This window comes from Rhinolophus hipposideros (genome assembly GCF_964194185.1).
Source record: "Rhinolophus hipposideros genome assembly, chromosome: X".
NCBI classification, from domain to species: Eukaryota; Metazoa; Chordata; class Mammalia; order Chiroptera; family Rhinolophidae; genus Rhinolophus; species Rhinolophus hipposideros.
The window spans coordinates 20,318,448-20,327,432 of record NC_138046.1 but is presented as its reverse complement, the minus strand read 5'-3'; the positions used below and the strand labels follow the sequence as shown (position 1 = coordinate 20,327,432).

The 8,985-nt window shown below is 39.6% G+C and overlaps 1 pseudogene across 1 annotated transcript; it reads right to left on the bottom strand.

Annotated features, from left to right (window-relative positions):
- Positions 1–7,170: 7,170 nt before the first annotated feature.
- On the bottom strand, positions 7,171–8,150 carry LOC308494833 (ELAV-like protein 1; annotated as a pseudogene). The gene has a single exon. The product of its transcript is annotated as an ELAV-like protein 1 (transcript).
- Between the last annotated feature and the right edge of the window lie 835 nt (positions 8,151–8,985).

Below are 8,985 nucleotides of genomic sequence, written 5' to 3'. Positions count from 1 at the left end.
TCTATGTCTTTTGATTGGAGCATTTAATCCATATACATTTAAAGTAATTGTTGATAGATATGTAGTCAATGCCATTTTGTTATTCATATTTCTTATCTTTTTCTTCTTCTTTTTAAACAAGTTCCTCTAACATTTCTTGTAATAATGGTTTGGTGGTGATGAATTTCTTTAACTTTTTCTTGTCTGGGAAACTCTTTACCTATCCTTCGATTCTAAATGATAGCTGCCCTGAGTAGAATAATTTTGGTTGTAGGTCCTTGCTTTTCATCATTTTGAATATTTTGTGCCAATCCCTTCTGTCCTGCAAAATTTCTATCAAGAAAATCAGCTGACAAATACCATATGATCTCACTTATATGTGGAATCTGAAGAACAGAATAAATGAGCAAATTAATCAGAAATAAATAGTCTCAGATATATAGAGATAAAACTGATGGTTGCTAGATGGGAGGGGGTGGGGATGAGGGAGAAAGTGAGGAGATTAGAAAGCACAAATTGGTAGTCACAATATTGCCATTGGGGAATATAATCAATAATGTAAAGATTTTGTAGAGTGTCAGATGGGCACTTGTCTTATTAGGGGGACCACTTCATGGACAGTGTAGATGCCTGACCACTGCACTGTACACCTGAAGCTGCATAATATTGAATGTCAACTATAATTTAATATATATATACATGTATACATATATACATGTATATGTATACATATATATATATATATATATATATATATATATATATATATATATATATATATGGTCATGGGACGTGGAGTACAGCATAGGGTATAGAGTTAATGGAATTGTAACAGCTATATATGATATCAGAGGGATAGTAGACTGGGGAGTGGGTTATTACTTTGTGAGGGGTGTAAATGTTTTCTACACCTGAAACTAATAAAAATAATCCTAGCAGACAATATATTTGTATTTTTAAAAAATCAGCCGACAGTCTCATAGGAACTCCCTTGTAGGTAACTAACTGCTTTTCTCTTACTGCTTTTAAGATGCTCTCTTTGTCCTTAACCTTTAGCATTTTCATTATGATGTGTCTTGGTGTGGGCCTCTTTGGGTTCATCTTGTTTGGGACTATCTGTGCTTCCTGGACTTGTATGTATATTTTCTTCACCAGGTTTTGGAAGTTTTCCATCATTATTTCTTCAAATAGGTTTTCAATTCTTTGCGCTCTCTCTCCTTCTAGTACCCTTATAATGTGAACGTTTGTATGCTTGATGTTGTCTCAGAAATCCCTTGAACCATCCTCATTTTTTTTGGATTCTTTTTTCTTTTTGCTGTTATAATTGGGTGTTTTCTGATACCTTATCTTCCAAATCACTGATTTAATCCTCTACTTCATCTAATCTACTGCTGATCCCTTCTAATGTATTCTTTATTGCAGCTACTGTATTCTTCATTTCTGATCAGTTCTTTTTTATGTTTTTCTATCTCCATTTTTATGTTTCCTATCTCTTTTTTGAAGTTCTTACTTGAGATCATTGAGAATCCTTATAACCAGTGTTTTGAACTCTGTATCTGGAAGATTGCTTGCCTCCATTGAGTTTAGTTCTTTTTCTGGAGTTTGCTCCTTTTCTTTCATTTGGGACATGTTTCTTTGTCTCCTCACTTGGCTGTCTCCTTGTGTTTGCTTCTATGTATTAGGTAGAGCTTCTGTGTGTCTCCATCTTGGTAGAGTGGCCTTATGTAGTAAGTGTCTGTGGGACTCAGTCATGCAGTCTCCTTTGTCACCTGAGCCAGGTGCTTCCCTTGTGTGTTTTGTGTGTGCCTTCCTGTTTGAGTTGAGCCTTGATTGTTTTAGCACATCAATAGGAAGGATTGACCTCCAGGCTGATTGGTTGTGAGGACTGGCTGTGACTACAGTGAGGAGCTGTTGTGCAGGGGCTGATCCTCTGGCACAGGATTTGCTTTAGCGGAGCTCTGATGCCTGCTCAGTCAGCCCTTGGGTTTTTCGTTTGTGAGGTTGGTTGGGTGGTGCTCTGGTGTTGCCTGAAGCTGGCCACCAGGTATGTTGATTCTGGGGCCTGTTTGGAAATGCTCTGAGACAAGCCAAGTTCAGCTGCTGCCTGTGCCCTGCCTGGGGACACTTGGTAGCAGCTCCAAAGTGGTCTGCAGGTGGTTGCCACTTGTGCTGGGCTTGAAGGTACCTGGGAGAGACTAAGCTGTGAATCGAGGCTGGCTGCTGCTAATGCCGGGCTTGGGCCTGGTTAACTAGAGGTACAGGACACACCAGAAAAAGATGATGCTTGTTTGGGGTTTGTGAACCTTTGAAAGATTTTAGGAAAGTCTGTAGCATGAGCCAACACAGGCCCTTGGTATGGAAAAGCCACTGGAAGTGGCTTAGGTGGACCTGAAAGTTGGGTGGGGCGGGGTTTCAGAGAATCACCAGAACAGAGCAAATGGTGTTACCCATGTTGATCGAGACTCAGATACAGTGTCCACATGCATGTGTAGGTTGGGTAGAGGGAGGGCTCAACCTAGGAACAATGGCTCCTGCCAGCACTTCTGTCTGGGAGGAAGATTTCCCTCCAGCCCTCACCCTGATTCCAGACAATTCAGTTCCTCTCCATATGTCCTTGGCACCTTTCAAGCTGCTGCCCCTGTGCTGGAGCTCAGAGAGAGTGAGTCCATCATCGGATAAGTCTATGCACAGGTCCTTTAAGAGGACTGCCTGGGACTCCGGACGCCCTCTACTTCATTCAGCCACAATCGCCACTGGTTTTCACAGCCAGAAGTTGTGGGGATGTCTCTTCCCGACACTGGAACCCTGGGCTTGGGAGCCTGGTGTGGGCTGGGACCCCTTGTTCCTCAGGGGGTACCCCTGCAGCTGAGATAACACTCCCAATTTTTAACTGCCACACATGAGTGTGGGATCAGACCATTCTACATCTCCTCTCTTTCTACCAGTTGAAGTGGCTTTTTCTGTATATCCTTAGTTATAGGACTTCTGTTCAGGTAGACTTCAGGTGATTCTCAATTATGGTTGTTTATAGTTTAGTTGTAATTTTGAGGTGGTCGTGAAAAGAGGCAAGAACTGCATTAACCTACTCCTCCATCTTAACGGGAAGCCTCAATAATTCTTTCTTTTTTTTCTTTCTTTTATAATTTTTTTAAGTGTGTTTTTCCAGAACACATCAGCTCCAAGTCAAGTAGTTGTTTCAATCTAGTTGTGAAGGGTGCAACTCAGAGTGGCCTATGCGAGGATCAAACCAGCAACCTTGTTGATAAGATCACCGTGTTCTAACCAACTGAGCTAAACATCTGCCCCAATAATTCTTTATGTTACACTTTTTCTTTTCAGATCTCTCTGTGGTTTCTCTGTCCTGATTGGACCCAGACTGACTTGCCTCATTATCTTCAATGAATAATCCTCCACTTTAGCCAACCACTCTCAAGGTCACATCTTGTAGTTTGTCATCACTCAAACTTCTCTGCCTCCTAAATCATGAATTCAAACATCGCATTTACAATTTCTAATCACATCCTACCATCTTTTCATATTGTTTGTTCAGTTACTCCCACTACAACTATTCATTAACCTCATAGGGATCTCCAAAGCACTGTTTTTCAAAATGATTATACAAATTTACATTCCCTCAAGCAGCATATGATTTCCCATTGCTTCGTATCATAGCTAACACTTGACAGTTCAGACTTTTAAAATCTTGTTATTTTTGTGAGTGTGAAATTTACTTTTCTATGACTGCTAATAAGTTTGAGCATTTTTTTAAATATATTAATTGTCTACACACATTTCCTTTTCTGTCAAATACATCATGTCTATTGCCCACTTTTCTACTGGATTATTTGTCTTTTTGTTATTGATTTATAAAAGTTTGTTTGTTGTACATTATGGATACAAAATCAATGTCAGTTATATGTGTTTCTGAATATCTTCTTATACTCTGGTCTTCCATTCTATGCTATATTTTACAGAACAGAAGCTCTTGATTTTTAAAAATAAAATACTTTATCTCACTCTCATGTAAAATAAATCCAGAGTTTTGCAGTCCATGGCTAGCATGCAGCTTCATAGTAATCAGAGACCCATGATTTTACTCTCCTGTCCTCATGTCCCCATGATCCTTAGCTTCCTGCCTCATAGTTCAAAATGACCATTTATGTGAACTTGGATTAGGAAAAATTTTTTAGATATCACATCAAGTCCACAAACAATGAAAGAAAAGAGTAGATAAATTGATCTTCATCAAAAATTTTAAAAATTGTTCTTCAAATTACACCGTCAAGAAAGTGAAATGACAATCCACAAAATGGAAGAAAATATTTGCAAATCATAAATCTGATTAGTGACTTTTTTCCAAAAAGTATAAAGAACTCTTTTAACTCAATAATTAAAAAGACAACTAAAACTGGGCAAATTATACGATAGACATTTTCCCAAAGAAATACAAATAGCTAATAAGCATAAGAAAAGATGTTCAACATCATTAGCCTTCAGGGAAATGCAAATCAAAACCACAATGAGATTCCACTTCACACCAACTAGGATGGCTATAATAAAAAAGTCAGATAATAACTAGTGCTGGTGGCATGTGGGGAAACTGAAACCTTTATACATTGCTGGTGGGAATGTCAAATAGTGCAGCTGCTGTGGAAATCCGTTTTGCAGTGCCTCAAAATGGTAAGCATAATTATCATATGGCCCGGCAATTGCAAGATAAATTAATACGTGTCTACATAAGAACTTTTACACAAATATTCATAGCAGCATTATTAATGATAGCCCAAAAGTGAAAACAACCCACATATCCATCACCTGATAAATACGTAAATAAAATGTTACAATCGAATATTATTCAGTCATAAAAATGAAGTACTGCTACATGCTACATCATGGATAAACCTTGAAAATGTTATGTGAAGTGAAAGAAGCCAGTCACAAAAAAAAGTCATACATTGTATGATTCCATTTATATGAAATGTTCAGACTAGGCAAACTCATAGAAACAGAAAGTAGAACAGCAGTTGCCTAGGACTGGGGTGCAGGTTGAGGGGAAATGGGAGTGACTGCTAATGGGTATGAGGGGTTTTTTGAGGGAGGTAGATTGAAGAAAATTTTCTAAAATTGATTTGGTGATGGCTGTACAACTCTGTGAATATACTAAAATCCATTGAATTATACACTTTAAATAAGTGAATTAATACCATCTGAATTGTGTCTCAATAAAGCTGTTATTTTTAAAAGGCAATTGTACATAAAAAAAAAAAAGACTGCTTGAGCTCTAGCCATCATGTCTGCATTCCAGCGAGCAGGAAGGAGGAAGGGGGATAAAAATGACACTCCCCCCACCCACAGATTATTAGGAAAACTTTATAACATACTGAAAAATTGAAGGAATGGTATCATGATCTCCAGATTCAGTTATTGGTAGCATTCTGTCATATTTCACTTGCCTATATAGGTACAATGGCTACATTTAAAAAAATAAACTATGTGAAAGTAAGTTGCAGACATCATATCACTTCATCCTGAGTACTTCAACATGCTTCTCCTAAATGTATGGACATTTTCAACATAACTAAAGATCTATTACCACAACTAAGAACATTAACAATCACTAAACCATCTAATTTTCAATCGATATTAAGATTTCCTCAATTGCTCCTAAAAATGTCTTTTAGAGATTTTTTTTCAAAGCAGCATCCAAACAAGTTGCACCTCCTTGTGTCATAGTACTGAGTTTGCTTCTAGGCAAAAATCTGAGTTACATAGGGTTCTTCCTCATTTGTTTTCCTTCTTTTGAGGATCCAAGTCCTACACTGTCTGTTGTCTCAATATCTAGACAAGTCTGCACCATACAATCTTTCATGGATAAAAGCAGAAGTTGGGTTAGTTTACTTTTAATTATGTCTTCTACATCATGCAATAAATGAATACTAATACAGTTCATTCTTTTTTTTTCCCAAGCAAAACAAAATCAAATTTAATGGTCTTGAATGCAAAAGTAAAAACAAACAAAAACACAAAAAAGCAAAGAAAATTAACAGAACAGAACAACCCAAAATGTCAAAGCAGTTATGAAGAGAACTTTGAGGGTTAATCTTTAAAACTACAAATCAAAGGTGGGTTCTTTTTTGTTGTTGTTGTTTTGTTGTTGTTGTTGTTAGATACTGGCAAGAAGTACTTTTCTGCTGAGTGTTTATACGAAAGCAAAATTTCAAAACAAAATCGGACTAAAATAGAAAAAGAGTCTAGCGCTCATGAGAAGGGGATGCGAGAAATACAATGCTCAAATGTTTCTGTGTTATTAAAACATAGAGCTGTCTTACGCATTCGAGCTATGTTAAATGCTCTTGGAAAGTGGAGAAATGATTGTGAACAGTATCCGGTGTGGGGGGCACTGTGCATGCAATGTGTGGAGAGGACTTCGGGATGTCAGAGTAGCGACATATCTCCAGGCGTGCCTGGAGCTTAGATCTGACTCGGGAATATATGGAGTTTCCCAGAAACTCTTTGGTCCGTTCCCATTGGTGCCTGGGCTTATGAAACATGTTCTTGTGTCCTCCTCTGGAGAGCCTGGCCTGGAGTGTGGCCCCACCCTCTCCCCAATGGTGGCTCATGTCAGAAGGGCCCGAGGACACTGCCAGGACCACTCGGCAGAGCCCGGGGCTGAGTGAGCAGGAGGTGGCAACGGGACCTGCTTGGGGAAGCAATGTCATGTCAACCAAAGCAGAAATCACTTAAAATGTTGAAGCCGTTGAGAAAACACACACTCAGCATGTGTCTAACATGTTTAGTTTAAAAACAAAAACTAAAAGGTCACTTCTATTTTTTTCATCCAGTTTGTGGAGACACCGAATGAAACGAGTGTTAGACAGTTGTAGAAGTTAAAGCATGCTTCAGTTTCACCACCATCCCGAGGGACTGGTTAGTCAATGCAGTCTGCTTAGATTTGTTTAATATATATTTTAAAGGAAATAACTTAAGACACTCAAAATTGGTCTAACATTGTGGGATTTCAAACATTTGAACATGTCGGTTGCATTCCAGAGTGTAAAAACCTTTTCACTTTTCATTTAGACTAAGACAAACACTTGTGAAAATTGGTGCAAAATGAGTTGTACACTAACAAAAAAGTTTCAACTTCTTCACTCTGAATTATCTATATCGTACAAAAAAAGCATGAGCGAGTTATTTGTGGGATTTATTGGTTTTGAAGGAAACCTGTAAGATTTTGTCCCCCAGGCGGTAGCCGTTCAGACTTGCTTTGGCCATCGCGGCTTCTTCATAGTTTGTCATGGTCACAAAACCAAAACCTTTGCACTTGTTGGTGTTGAAGTCGCGAATCACTTTCACATTGGTGACTGCGCCAAAGGGGCCAATCATCTGCCAGAGGATTCCCTCATCGGCATCTTGACGAAGGTTGTAGATGAAGATACACCAGTCTGAAGACGCGTTGCCGGGGACACTGACACCAGAAAGCCCACTCATGTGATCTACACCCAGAGGGGAGAACCTGAATCTCTGTGCCTGGTGACGAACGGGGCCTCCGAACCATCTAGCTGGCTAGTGGTACAGCTGGTAGAGCAGCGCCACGTTTTTGTTCTGGCTGGGATTGGCTGCGAACTTCACTGTAATGGGCTCGGAGGAACCTGGGGTTTATGACCATTGAAACTGGTAATCGCCTCTTCTGCCTCCGACCGTTTGTCAAACCGGATAAACGCATCCCCTCTGGACAAACCTGTGGTCTGGTCCACAAGGACCCGGGAGTTGATGATTCGCCCAAACCGAGAAAACATGCCCTTCACGTCCTTCTGGGCCATGGTCCTGGGGAGCCCGCTGATGTACAGGTTGGCGTCTTTGATGACCTCTGAGCTCGGACGAGCATACGAAACCTTAATGGTTTTGGACTGGAGCCGCAGGCCGTTCAGTGTGTTTATTGCTCTCTCTGCGTCCTTTGCAGTCCCGTAGTTCACAAAGCCATAGCCCAAGCTGTGTCCTGCGACTTTATCCCGAATAAGTTTTGCAGATTCCACTTCACCAATACTACTGAACAGACTTCACAACTCATCCTGGGTCATGTTCTGAGGGAGGTACTTTACGATGAAGTTAGTTCTCCCGATGTCATCCCTGCAGTCTTCGGCCACGTGGTCTTCATAACCATTAGACATTGTATTTTTAAAAAATCTGGACGCTGACGGGCGGGCCCTGAGCTACTCCGAGGCAGGCGGGTGGCGGCGGCGCGACGCTAAAGGATCCGCTCAGCCTCGGTAGCGGTGGGGCGGCCGCAGCAAAGGCGGAGGCTCCTCCTCAGCAAGCACCAATACACTTCATTCTTGTTAATTTATAAAGGCTCTTTAGGTATGAAGGGTATTCACATTGTGACTGACATACATCTATATTTAAAATTTATATATATTTAAATATTATATATATTTAAAATGTACATATATATTTAAATTTCATACATGTATAAAATTTATATATATGCCAAAAGTATATATACCCCTGACTTGTGTTCATCTTTTGTTATCTGTATATATTGAGTATTACAATTTTAATACTTTTTTCCTTTCTTAAAATGTGTATGTTGGGGTGGCCAATTGGCTCCATGGTTAGAGCACAGTGTTCACAACACCAAGGTGGCCAGTTCGATTCCCAAATGGGCCAGTGAGCTGCGCCCTCCACAACTGGATTAAAAACAACAGACTTGACCTGGAGCTCAGCTACGCCCCCACAACTAGATTCAAAACAATGACTTGACAGGGAGCTCATGGATCCTGGAAAAACACACTAATATTCCCCAATAAAACATTTTTTAAAAAAATGTGTACACATTTTTTGGCACCCTCTGTATGTGTGTGTGTGTGTGTGTGTGTGTGTCTGTGTGCGTCTGTGTGTATAATTTTCTTAGATAGTATTTGTCTTTTAAATTTTATTTTAAAAATTATTTATTTCTTAACAATTACTATACACGTTTTAAATTTTGTATACTATTAAATATGC